The 14,772-nt window shown below is 40.3% G+C and overlaps 1 protein-coding gene across 1 annotated transcript in view; it reads right to left on the bottom strand.

Annotated features, from left to right (window-relative positions):
* Positions 1-14,772, bottom strand: part of LOC126143815 (probable basic-leucine zipper transcription factor R) — a 148,871-nt gene that overhangs the window by 28,575 nt on the left and 105,524 nt on the right. The gene's annotated exons all lie outside the window — the stretch shown is intronic.

Genomic DNA, 14,772 nt, shown 5'->3' with positions numbered 1-14,772 from the left:
TCTTTCTGTTTTGTTGGAGATTTCTCTTTTAGTTGCTATAGTAGGAAGTCAGGAAAATATGTGTGAAGACAGAAGAGGTGGGGAAGAGTAGCCACTTAGAACTTTAGCTGTAACATGCTCTCCCTCAAAAGTATTTGCTAGTTATGCTAACAGAAGAAATATCCTAACAGAATATATGGAGTCTGTATGAATTCTCTGTAACAGTGATAACTCAAAAAATATAATTCACATATTACAACTACATTTTAGCATATCTCCTTTTGCAGCTAAGACATTTACACTGAACACTTTCCTAATTACAATTTGTTAAAAAGAAGGACCGTTACCTGTCTAAAAAAGGTTTATTTTTCTGTGCCTGCTCTTATTTTCCTTTCTTGACTGTGAATTACTGCCATAAACTTGGTTGTGTAATCAAATAACAGCCCTTTCTGTTCACAGGGATTCACACAATTATCTATAACATAATTCAGCTATGATATTGGTGGATTCTTTGGTCAACAGTGGCACTGAAATTACAGACTCTACAAACATTCATTACCTGCTCATGCTGCTGACATTAAATAAATCTGATCTGTTTTCTCTCTGTCTCTCTGCAAGTGAGTTTGTTGTGTTAGTCTGTTTGGTTCTATTGTCTCTATATGATTCACAAATTGAGTTCTTTATGTACACATTGTAGCAGTGGTTTTCTGTAATTATTTTCAGCTTTCTACAATGGATTTTGAGTAACATTTACCAGATATAATTCCCGGTACAGCAGTACTGTAGCATTCAACAGTGTGGAGCATACAAAACTTTTTATTTTGTAAAGATGCTCTTATGTAACACACTAATCATTTTTGTGTGAAAGCATATCACATGAGAATCATGCAAAGAAACCTACTACAGAAGAATCTTTGAATCATGTCTATTGTAACTGCAGCCTCCTGCCTGGCCTATTATTAACTGAAGTCTTGTTCCTTGCCTAATATCTCTTAAAATTGTCCAAAGACTATAAGAAATCAATAAATGGTTGTTATTAAGGACTACTTCTATAAAGCATGACTCTCAATTAAACAAGGCCAGCATACCACTAATCACACTGTATTACTATTAAGCTGTGTTGTTAAACCATACTAAATACAGTGTACTAAAAGTTTAAACAATTTAGCTTTGTTTGAGAGGCAATTCACAACCATCATGTTTATACACAGAGGAAAATAAGTCTTTGAGAACTAACTTCCCACAAACTATCAGACATGGAGAAAAAATACTTTTTGCTGATGACAGCAACATAGTAATAACAGGTGAAAATCCAACACAACTGTCAGAAAGAGCAAACGAGGCTCTCAATAGTGTCCACAACTGGTCATTAAAAAATAAAGTAACCCTAAATGTAAAGAAAACTAACTATATTAACTTCCAATTGAACAAAAAACACAATGCCACTAGAATAAAAGTTAATAATAATGAATCACAATGTGTAACAAGCACCAAATTCTTAGGGATGAATGTAGACAGCCAACTGAAATGGACAAACCATGTCAACATTTTGGCAAAGAAATTATCCACAGCATGCTATGCTCTTAGAATCCTTGCACCGGTATGCAATAATACCTGTCTTAAAATAACATATTACGGATATCTACACTCAGTCCTCAGCTATGGGATCATGTTTTGGGGAATCAGTGCCAGTAACATACAAACTGTGTTCAAAGTACAAAAAAAGAGCCACAAGGATAATAACAAACAGCAACAACAGGGCCCACTGTCTAGAATTATTTAGAAAGCTAGGAATTCTAACTGTTTCTTGTGAGTATATCTTTCAGAACATAATGTTCATTAAGAAAAATCTCAACATGTACAACACAAACAGCCTAATACATGACCATGAAACAAGAGCTTGTCACCACCTCCATCTAGATAGAAAGAACAAGGCAAAGACGCAAAAAAGTATATTTTATAATGGGATAAAACTGTATAACAAATTACCACAAGAAATTAAAGAAATAAATGAGCCCCTCACTTTCAGACAAAAGCTTAAAACCTTTTTAGTAAGTAAAAGTTGTTATACTGTAAAAGAATAGATGTAGATTATTAGCAACATATGACATTATCACCAAAATATTATGTAATTATAAATGTGTGTATGACTAGTTATAAAAACTACACAAAATATGAGAAACCTGCTTCATTGTAAATGTAAATGTGTGCTCATGTGTTGTAAACTGACGACATCCATACAATATTTATTGTTCCACGGATGAATAAATAAATAAATAAATAAAATAAAAATAAAAAATTTGACTGAAGTCTAACCATTTATAACTTAACAAAAGCTGTTATGCAGTGACTCAACTGGCTGCAGACAGCTGGAAACCATCAGAAGAACTGTGAGGATTTTCGTCAAACTACCTCAGACAAAACATTATCTAATACATGGAAGCTTTTAGTGTAAAGTCATGTAGCTTTTCCCTGTTGGATGAAATATAGGAGACACGTGCAACTGACACCTGTCAAATGAATTAAACCACACTTGAAAGACTAAAGTAACTAATATGGCATTTGTTTAACACAGTTTTGTTTTTCAATGAAAATTATCAATTTCTAAAAGTGTGTAATGTAACTGGATGGACAAAAAACTCTACATAGCAATTGGTGGCAGGAGAACATACCAAAATTTGCAGCCAAATGGCAATAGTTGAAGGGGAAGGAAGAGGGTTGAAGGAAAAGGGCTGGTGAGATTAAGGAAATGAAGAGAGTTCAAAGTGTTTGTTTATTGGAAACTTCTAACTTTGTCAGAAGAATAAGTTAATTCAGCAACAAGAATGAAGTACATGGCTACAGTAGAAAACAGAAAGTTCCTTCAACAAAAATTTTTGCCTTAGTGAATACTTGGGGGGAAAAGTAAATCACTCTCTTTGTTTATCAGGAATCCAGAAGCCTTCATTTTTTATTATTGTTTCTGCAGTACAACAGAATTTTTTCTGCATGTGAGTTCAAACAAATGTGATATCACCAAATACATGCACACACCCACATAAATGCAACTCACACACACACATGACAACTGACTCTGGCTGCTGTGGCTAGACTGCGAGCAGCAGTGTACGATGGGAGAGGCAACTGCTTGGTGGGTGTAAGGAGGAGGTTGGGGTGGGGAGGGAAAGGGATAGCAGGGTAGGAATGGCAGACAGTAAACAGCTGCTTGTGGGAGCATACAGCGATGAGGTGGTGAGAGGGTAGGGCTAGGAGCAGCTGTAATTTCACACAGAGGGTGGTGGAGGAGGGTGGGGGTAACAGAAAAGGAGAGAAGTAAAAAGAGTGGGGGTGTAATGGAAGAACAGGGCATAGGACTAGATGGGTAAGGACAATGACTAATGGAGGTTGAGGCCAAGAGGGTTATGGTAACATAGGATATATTGCAGGGAGGGTTCCCACTTGTGCAATCCAGAAAAGCAGGTGTTGATGGGGAGGATCCAAGCAATCACTGAAATGAAGAATATCATGTTGGTTAGCACGCTCAGCAATGGAGTGGTCCACCTGTTTATTGGCCACAGCCTGTCAGTGGCCATTCATGCGGACAGACAGCTTGTTGGTTGTCATACACATATGGAATGCAGCACAGTGGGTACAGCTTAGTTTGTTGATCACATGACTGGTTTCACAGTTAGACCTGGCAGATAGGTGATGCTTATGACCAGAATGGAGTAGGTGGTAGTGAGAGGATGTATGGATAGGTCTTGGATCTAGGTCTATTACAGGTCTATGAGCCATGAAGGAAGAGGTTTGGAGCAGGGGTTGCCTAGGGATGGACAAGGATACTGTGTAGGTTCAGTTGGTGGCAGAATACCACTTTGGGAGGTGTGGGAAGGATAGTGGATAGGATATTTCTCATTCCAGGGCACAATGAGAAATAGTCAAAATCCTGCCGAAGATTGTGACACAATTGCTCCAGTTTTGTGTGGCATTGAGTCATGAGGGGAATGTTCCTCTGTAACTGGATGGTTGGACATTGGGAGGTTGTGGGTGACTGGACACATAAGGCACGGGAGATGTGTTTTTGTACAAGGTTGGGAGGATAATTACGGTCTGGGAAGGCCTCAGTGAGACATTCGGTATATTTTGAGAGGGATCGCTCATCACTACAAATGTGACAGTCACGAGTGCCCAGGTTGTATGGAAGAGACTTCTTGGTATGGAATAGGTTGCAGCTGTTGAAGTTGAGGTAATCCTTGTGGTTGGTATGTTTGATATGGACATAGATACTGTTGTGGCCATCTTTGAAGTGGAGGTCAACATCAAGGAAAGTTGCTTGTTGGGTTGACTAGGACCAGCTGAAGCGAATGGGGGAGAAGGGGTTGAGGTTTTGGAGGACTGTGGATAATGTGCCCTCACTCTTGATCCAGTTAATGGAGATTTCATTGATGAATATGAACTATGTGAGAGGTTTGGGATTCTGGGCATTTACGAAGGATTCCTCTAGATGGCTCATGAATAGGTTGGCATAGATTGGTACCATGCAGGAGCCCATAGTCACATGCCCAATTTCTCTGTAGGTAATGCCCTCGAAGGAGAAGTAATTGTGGGTGAGGTTATAGTTGGGCATGGCGACTAGGAAGGAACTTGTGGGTTTGGAATCGGGAAAGGTAGTGTTCAATAGTGGTAAGGCCATGGACATTAGGGATGTTAGTGTAAAGGGAGGTGGCACAACAGTGATGAGCAGGGCACCATGTGGTAAGAGAACAGAAACTATGGAGAGTCAGAGGAGGAAATGGTTAGTACTTTTTATATAGGAGGGTAGGTCCCGAGTAGTAGGTTGAAGGTGGTAGTCTATGAGAGCAGCGATTATCTCAGTGGGGGCACATTAATGGGCCACAATGGGACATCCTGCATGGTTGGGTTTATGGGCGTTAGGAAGCTTGTAAAAGGGGGGAGTACAGGGAGTGGTAGGATTGAGGAGAGAGATGGAGTCTGTGGAAAGGTTCTGGGATGATGCTAAGGATTTGAGGAGAGACTGGAAAGCCTGCTCGCTTTCTGGTATGGGGTCACTATGGCAGGATTTGCATGTAGATGAATCTGACAGCTGGGGAGTCCTTCTGCCATGTAATACTTGCAGTTCAAAACAACAGTGCTGGAGCCTTTATCAGCAGGTAAGATTATAAGTTTTGAATCAGTTTATAGGTGGTTGTGGTTCTTTCTGCAGATGTAACATTGGTTTGCATGTTGAGAGATTTGGGGAACAAGGGTGAGTCAAGGTTTGAGGTTAAGAAATTCTAGAAAGTTAACAACCGATGGTTTGGGGGCAGTGGGGGTGTATCAAGGTTGGATGAAGAAGTGAACTGAGTCAGGCAGAATTCAACATTGCTCTTTGGTTGAGTCTGACTGGTAGGGTTGTTGGCAAAAACGTTTCTCCACTGTAGAAACCAAGAGAAGGAGAGAAGGTCTTTAACAAGTCCTGCATGACTGAATTTGGGAGTGGTGCAAAATATGAGGCTTCTCTCTTCAACCCCATCTCTCCCGCACTCCTGCCTTCTACATGCTTCCTAAAGTCCATAAACCCAACCACATATAACACCCCCTTGTGGTACATTACTGTGCCCACACTGAGATAATCAGTGCACTCATAGCTCATTCAGTCTATTACCCACAAACTACCCTCCTATAGAAAAGATACTGACCATTTCCTCCACAAACTCTCCACAATTCCTATTCCCTTACCACATGGTGCCCTACTCATCACTTTTGATGTCAACTCCCTTTACACTAACATCCCTAATGACCATGCCTTACCACTATTGAACACTAACTTTCCCAATCCCCAACAAATTCCAAACCAGCAACCTCATTCCCAGTCACCATGACCAACTATATTCTCACCCACAACTGCTTCTCCTCTGAAGGCATTACCTACAAAGACATCCTGCGTACGGCTCTGGGCACCTGCATGGCACCATCCTATGTCAACCTATAGATGAGCTATTAGGGGAATCCTGTGGAAAGGACTGATGCTTCTGCAGGGCTAAGACTTTTAGAGGAAAGGTTTATGTGTGTGTTTTGGGTCTATTCACGTTCTAGCTTCTGAATGGTGGTGGGAGGGAGTTTTTGAGGGTGGGATAAATGCAGTAAGTCTTTGAGACAGGGTTTGTCAGCTGTGAAGGGACATGAAGGATGTTTGGAAGTTGTTGTAGAGGTGGCAGATAGTAGTAGTCCAAATTGGGAGTAGGAAGTGAACAGGGTGGAGAGTCTTTAGAGGTGGCATTGTGCAAGTTGCTCTAGTTCCTGGAAGGGAAGAGTTTTGATACTGGATCCAGGATTTTGGGACTGCTTAGCAGGAGAATTTTGCAGATGGAGAGAAGGTACTGTAAGCAGGTTTTGGCCTGATTGATATGGTTTTGCAGAACTGTGTTGGTACGGGTTAAGGACTGGTGGAATCTAAACAGATGGAAGTCATTGTGGAAGGAAGAGTGGCAGCTGGAGATGGGTAATGTGATGGTAAGACCACTTGTGGGGATTCCATGAGCCAAACAACAATGTATGTGGGACTGAGTTTTGAATAGGGATAAGGAAACTTCTCTGAATTGATGCAGATGGAAGGAGCAAGGATCCATGGCGGTGGATAAAAGCATTCAAAAATACATAAATCGTGTAGAATTATGTCCGAAAAAATTGTAAAAAATACACCCAAACCATGGGAAATTCACAAAACGAATGAAACGGGCAAAGTAAGAGAAGACAATATGAAATCTGAGGGAATAGGCTGATAGTGAAAGGCAAAAAGCAACTAAGATTGGCAGGAAGACACAATGATATCAAAGAAAGAATGAATAAAAAGATTGTAATATGGGTTGCACGTCTTTGGATGGATAAGTTTGAAGAAGGATGGTGGCAGATGTGACTAGATTAGGTGAAGTCAGTAGGTGTGAACTGGAATAGACAGGAAGAGTGGTGGGGTGGGGAGAGGTTGGTAGGATGATATACAAGCTCGTGTGGCACAGGAAAGGTACACAAAATGAAACATGGAAATACGCAAGAGTGATGCGGGAAGAGTGATCAGCTTGAAGGTATAGAGTTAATGATATTAGCAGGAGTAATGTGGGGTATGAGACGATGCACCAACAATCAGCACAATCTTGTAGACATTTGATGTGTGCAGCCAAGACGGTTGCTAATAAGTAGAGTGTGCAGTGAGTTTTCTAAGGTAACAAGAGAAACATAGGAAAAAAGAGAAAAAAGGACTAACACTGAGTAGAGTAATGCATCAGAAAATAGTAACAAAGGGAAACAGCACTGGGTTACAGGATGGAAGAAAAGCTTCAAGCAAAATCAAACTATGAAAAATCCAGGCTAGAAAGTAACAGTATTATGAAAAGGATAGTTGCTACTCACCATATAGCAGAAATGATGAGTTGCAGATAGGCACAACTAAAAAACTGTAAAAAATTGAGCTTTTGGCCAACAAGGCCTTCAAAAAAATAGACAACATATGAACATACACTCACACAAATGCAACTCATACACATATGAGCAGAGTCTCTGACTGCTGAGGCCACACTGCAAGCAGCAGTGCTTGGTGGGAGATGTAACTGGATGGTGGGAGTAAGGAGGAGCTTGGTGTGGTAATGGGAAGGGATAGCGTGGTAGAAGGGGGGGGGGGAGTAAAGAGCTTGTTGTGGGAGCATAGAGTGGTCAGGTGGAGAGTGGGCAGGGCTAGGTGCAGTCGTGATTTTACACAGAGGGTGGTGGAGGAGGATGGGGGTGGGGGTAGCAGAAACGGAGAGAAGTAAACAGAGTGAGGGTGTATTGGAGAAACAGAGGGCTGTGTAGTACTGGAATGGGAGCAAGAAAGGCCTCACGTTTTGCCTCACTCCCAAATTCAATCAAGCAGAACTTGTTAAGGCCTTTTCTCCTTCTTCTGGTCCATACAGTAAAAACATTTTTTCACCAACAACTCTACCAATCACACTCAACAAAAGACCAATGTTGTACCCTTCCTGACTCAGTTCACTCAACCATCCAACTGTGTTCCACCCCCACTGCCCCCAAATCACTCCTTGTTAACTTTCCAGAATTTCTTAACCTTGAACCTTGCCTCACCATAATTCCTCAAATCTCTCAACATGCAAACTAACCTTTCGTTCGCAGGAAGAACCACAATCTGCCACCTAAAAACTGATCCTAGCCTTATACCTACCTGCTGACAAATGTGCCGCCACTGTTGTTTTGAACCGGAAGGATTACCTGCCAGAAGGACTCCCCAGCCGTCAGATTCATCCATGTACAAACCCTGTCAAAATTACCCCATTGCAGAAATCCAGCAGCCTCTCCTCAAATCCTTAGGCACATCTCAGAGCCTCTTCCCAGAATCCATCTCCCTCCTCACCCCTACCACTCCCTGCACCTCTACCTTACATGCTTCCTAAAGTCCATAAATCCAACCACACGGGACGTCCGATTATGGCCTGTTACTGTGCGCCCACTGAGAGAATCTCTGCTCTCAAAGACCAACACCTTCAGCCTATTACCTACAGCCTAAGCTCCAATATAAAAAATTCCAACCATTTCCTCCACTGACTCACCACAGTACCAATTCCTTTACCACATGGCACCCTGCTCATCACTATTAGTGCCACCTCCCTTTACGCTAACATCCCTAATGCCTGTAGCCTTACCATGATTGAACACTATCTTTCCAAACCAACAACGTTCTTCCTAATTGCCTTGAACAACTATATCCTCACCCACAATTACTTCTCCTTTGAAAGCATTACCTACAAACAAATCCAGGGTATGGCAATGGGCACCCAAATGGTACCATCCTATGCCAACCTATTCATGGACCATATAGAGGAATCCTTTCTAAACACCCAGAATCCCAAATCCCTCATGTAGTTCACATTCTTGATGACATCCTTGTGAGCTGGATCTATTGTGAGGACTTCCTATCCACATCCCTCCAGAACCTCAACACCTTCTCCCCCATTCACTTCACCTGGTCCTACTTAAGCCAACAAGCCACCTTCCTCAATGTTGACCTTGACCTCAAAGATGGATACATCAGTACCTCTGCCCAAATAATTGTCCATATGAAACCTACCTACCAACCATCAGCAATACTTCCACTACGACAGCTGACACCCATTCCATACCAAGAAGACCCTTCCATACATCCTAGACAACTGTGGCCATCACATCTGCAGTGACTAGCTGACCCTCTGGCAATATACCGAGGGACTCACTGAGGCTTTTGTAGACCATAATTATCTTCCAAATCTTGCACAGGAACATATCTCCTGTGCCTTATCCCTACAGTCACCCACCAAGTCAGACTGCCTGGCCACAGAGGTGCGATCCTCTCATGACTCATTACCACCCAGAACTGGAGCAACTGAATCACATTCTCTGCCAGGATTTTGACTGCCTCTCATTGTGCCCTGAAATGAGAAATGTTCTACCAACTACCCACTATCCTTCCCACCTCCAACTGCAGTATTCCGCTGCCCTCAGAGCCTAGACAATATCCTCATCCATCCCAACACAACCTCTGCTCCGAACCCCTTGCCTCATGGCTCATATTCCTGTAACAGATCTAGATGCAGGACCTGTCCAATACATCCTTCCACCACCACCTGCTCCAGTACGGTCACAAGTCACCTATCCCATCAAAAACAGGGCTATCTGTGAAACCAGTCATGTGATCTTCAAGCTTAGCTGCAACCACTGTGTTGCATTCTATCTGTGAAACCAGTCATGTGATCTTGAGGCTTAGCTGCAACCACTGTGCTGCATTCTATGTGGACATGACAACCAACAAGCTGTCTGTTCGCATGAAGGAACAGCTGGACCACTCCACTGCTGAGCAGACCACCAACACTATGTATTTCATCTCGGTGACTGTTTCACAGACTATGCCATCTGAATCCTTCCCACCATGTCCCAATCATAGAGCAGAGAGGTCCCCCCAATAGCAGCAGTACCTAGTTTCATGTACTTTGTTTAGATTAGTAGCTTCCTTATATGCTTCTGAGAAGAAACTATAACTGTTTATTGTTCGATTTTAGCAGTGGTATAATTTGTGTTCTAGGAGTCTGAGTGTTTTGGGATTTTCCTAAGTTTTAATTTTACATATTTCTTTTCATTAAAATTTTGAGTGTTTCCTTAACACAGCATCCTTTTTTGCTACCTATTAGTAGATCAAGTGGCATAATTCTAATATCTCCTGTGAACTAATAAAACTTATCGAACTTTCAGTTGGTACTCTTCAACATTGGAAAGGAAGAACTAACTGCCACAGCTCATTTAATATACTTGGACAAGTATGCTAACAGAATTACTGATCCAATGAGACAATATTTAAATGCAGAACAGCATCATCTTCATAAAATTTATGTATTTTATTTGCAAATAAATAAGATAATTCATGTACTGATGATTTTTATTTAAACTGCTACAAATGGTTGCAGATATTCTTGTATAAAAAGTGCGCTTTTGCACCATGATCAGTTTTGCTCATTGCTAAAGCCTTTCATTTTTGTAGTTTGTGTTTGGAGAGCACAAATGGAAACCAGTGCACCTCAAACCAGTAATACAGATTGTTGGAAGCTATATATTGTCCTATAGTCTTATTTTTTAACTGGAATAACATTGTACTGTTCATCTAGGAAAAAATATTTAATTTTTCAAAAATAAAACACCCTTGGTTTGCAAAACAATGATTATTTAATAACACATTTCACCCTTTTGGGGCATCGTCAGGTTATGTAGTAGTCTGCACATAACCATTTGTCAAAACATGTGAAATAAGGCATGGGCCTTAAATACTCCCCGTGTCACTTTTTTTGATGAATGCTCATTTGCAGAATACTACTTTATCTGATGAAGTCCTGAAAGTGTGAAATGTGTTATTAAATAATCATTAGTTTGCAAATAAGACTGCTTTCTTTTTTAAATACAAGGTGTACAACTTTGCTTCCGCCATTTGCCAATAGCTGGCGACAATGGTAAGTAGCGGTTGAAAGAAACAGATTGTAGACGTCAGGCAGTTAGCTTGGACCTTGGTCACCATAACCTCATTCAAACATTAGTTGGATTTGAGACTGCATCATAAAGTTGTTCATGATTGAAAATGTCAGTTTACGAGCCTAATTCTCGTCATTTGCGGGAGGTGTCACTGTTTTGCTTCAATATGAAGAAAACAGCAGCTGAGTCTCATTGAATGCTCTCAAGTACATATGGTAACGACGCCATTAGTGAAAGAACATGTCATGAGTGGTTTCAATGCTTCAAAAAAGGTGATTTTAATGTCGTAGATTGGCATAATGGTGGAAGAGAGAATGTTTTCGAAGATGCAGAATTGGAGACATTGCTGAGTGAAGACTCTCGTCAAATTCAAGAAGAATTGGCATGATTAGTGAGAGTGATTCAGCAATCCATTTCAAAATGTCTCAAGGCTGTGGGCACGATTCAGAAAGAAGGAACTTGTGTTCCGTGTGAGCTGAAACCAAGAGATGTTGAACAGCATTTATGTGTTTGTAAGCAGTTGCTTCAGAAGCAAAAACAGAAGGGATTTCTGCATCACACTGTGACTGGGGATGAAAAATGTGTTCATTATGATAATGCTAAATGCAAAAGACCATGGGGGTATTCTGGCCATGCTTCCACGTCGATGGCCAAACTGAATATTCATGGCTCTGCATTTGGTGGGACCAGCTTGGCATTGTGTACCATGAGGTGTTAAAACCAAGTGAAACAATCACTGGTGCTCATTATTGAATGCAATTAATGCATTTGAGCACAGCATTAAAAGACAAACGGCCACGATACAGCGAGAGGCATGATAAAGTGATTTTGCAGCATGACAACGCTCGACCTCACGTTGCAAAAGAGGTGAAAACATACTTGGAAACCTTAAAATAGGAAGTCCCACCCTACCCGCTGCATTCTCCAGACATTACTCCCTCTGACTATCACCTGTTCTGATCAATGGCGCATGGCCTGACTGACCAACACTTCCAATCTCTTGAAGAAGTCACAAATGAGATTGCTCCAAAAGTTAAACATGTTTTTCAATATAGGATTCGTACACTGCCCAAAAGATGGGAGAAAGTAGCGGCCAACAATGGAAAATACTTTGAATGATACATTTGTTACCAATTTATTTCATTAAAGCCTCAAATGTTGGGGAAAAAACGGAAGAACCAAAGTTGTACACCTTGTGATTCAGAATGGTTGCAGTACCAGCCAGCCAATGGAGTGTAAAAGATTTTGAATATTTAATGCTCACACCAGGATTTCTTTTATTTATTTAGTAAAATCCTCTATGTTTGTTTTCGTCACTGTTATGCAACACCAGTTTCCTTGGTGTGATATAAGAGTTCTTGTTTTGGCATTATACATGTGATATTCCACAGCTTCCAGATATTGTTTCATTCATGGTTTGTCTTTTATTTCCCCATTGAAGCATTTGTCTTCTTCATGCTTATTGCATGTCAATATCATGGAGTTTTATCACTGCCTACAACATCGATAATATGTACCTTAATAGTGAATTCCGTAGTGCTCGTGTGGTTCCTGATTTAACATGTTCAGTTGTACAGCTCATGTTCTAGAATTTGTTTTTGCATCCTGTCAAGGTAATAAATATTTTCACCAATGAGGAAGGACTGACACAAATTATGTTTTTCTTCTGGTTTTATGTGCTATTTTTCGGAGTAGGGTATTCACTGTTTTCAAGCTACTTTTTGGAGCAGTACATTCAGATTTTTTCCAGGTATATTTCATGTTGCTCTATTAAAAAATATCTTCAGGTTCTGAAACGGTCATCAAGTTTCAGTGATTCATTAGAATCTTGCTTGTTGACATAGTGTGACTTCCAAATCCTTCCCTACACTCTGTATCTCTCCAGATTCTTAATATAGTGTGATCTTTTCTGTTCCCATATTTATAACTGTCCTTTACTCCCACCAAAAGATATAGTCAGTTTCCTTAATGATGTATTTCTACTGCATTCCATATTGAAGTAAAGTACTCGAAATAAGATCTCATAACTTCCTTCTAACTACTTTTTTCCATGTTTTGACTATGCTACAAATGTGCAGTCACTAGTGACTAGATACAAACAAATAAAAGGCCACAGTAAGAAGTTTTGAAAGTATTAGTTTCAGTAATACACAGTAACAACAAGCAAGAGTAAATGAAAACACTAAGCTGGGAATACAGAATTAAGAAATTAAGCATTATTCTCTAATAATTCAAGAATGAAGTTGGGAGAAATTCACAAAAAAATTTAGAATGCACATAGCACTTTTAATATCAACAGCCAAAATAATGGAAAAGTTCAAGACAAAAAGAAGGTCAGCAATGGTCATAATATCCTCTGTCTTTTAACTGCAGATCTAGATTTCAGCTAATAGTATAGATGTCATCAGTGTGTTATGGGTAGTCATATAGACGTAGTGTCAGTTATATTGGAATATGTGTTCTTATAATTCTTTTAGTCTACATGACTGCCTATGATCCACTGATGATAGCTGCACTATTAGCTGAAATCTAGATCTGCAATAAAAATACAAATAATATTATGACTGATGCTGACCTTCTTTCTGTCCTGGATTACTTCGCAGTTGTGGGGCAGAATCATTCCCATGGAATCAAACATGATGAAAGAACAAGTTTACATTAAAATTATAGATTGTTTCCTCATTATCAAACAAAATTCTTCCATGAAAATGTAGTCAACAGCTAAGCATACACTGAAAGCACTGTATTCTGGAGTGGCCCTGCCATCAAAAAATGTAGTCATAAGTTAAAGGGCAATGCATTATTTGTAGGCATATTAAGAGTGATAGGGTCATTGTTCTTACAGATATAAACCTCTTACTATGTTTTCATCCACCCATCTTCTCATTTGTGGCTCTATGAGTGCAAGGGCAGCACATTAAGCTTCTGTATGTACCTTGCTGACCTCTGTGGCTAATCTGTTAATGCACTTACATGTATTCTCATATGCTCTGGTATTCAGCTAGAGGGTAATTCTTGTTGAAGGCTTCATCAGAACAGTCTAGACTTAATTTCTTAGCTAGGTACACCCAAATTTTCATTGGACACCAAACATGGGCATCTAAGGTTATGCTGGCAAGTGAAGCTCAAGAAAACAATTTCACCCTGAAAAATCATGTACACAGCGTTTTGGAACAGACAAGGAGTGTTTCTTGTGAAATTTTGCCTCTGAGAAACACAGTACATTCTGAGAAAAATCTTGTGACAGTGACTAAATTGTATCAAGAAATCCAAAACAAAGGCATGCCAAACTCAGTAAAAGGACTTCTTTTGCTTCATGACAATGCTCGTCTTTATCTACATCTGTATCTACATACATACTCCATAATCCACCCTACAGTACATGCCATAGGTATTTTGCCCAACTGCCAGTCATTTCCTTGCCTGTTCCACCTGCAAATGGAGCAAGGGAAAAATGTCTAAATGCTTCCCTATGAGCCCAGATTTCTGTTACCTTGTCTTTGTGATCCTTACACAAGATGTATGTTGCTGACAGTAAAATCATTCTACAGTCTGTGGCGAATGCTGGTTTTCTAAACTTTCTCAGAAATCTTTTGTGAAAAGAACTTCTTCTTCCCTGGGACTCCCATTTCAGTTCACACAGTATTTCCATAATACTTGCATGTTGATCAAATCTTGAAACAAATCTAGCAACATGCCCACTGTCTTCCTTTAATTCATCCCAATGATGATCCCAAACACTCCATCAGAAATCAAGAACTGGTCAGAAAAATGTTC

Source organism: Schistocerca cancellata, chromosome 2 (assembly GCF_023864275.1).
Source record: "Schistocerca cancellata isolate TAMUIC-IGC-003103 chromosome 2, iqSchCanc2.1, whole genome shotgun sequence".
Classification (NCBI taxonomy): Eukaryota; Metazoa; Arthropoda; class Insecta; order Orthoptera; family Acrididae; genus Schistocerca; species Schistocerca cancellata.
Note: the sequence above shows the minus strand (reverse complement) of the source record. Positions and strands in the feature narration are given on the sequence as shown.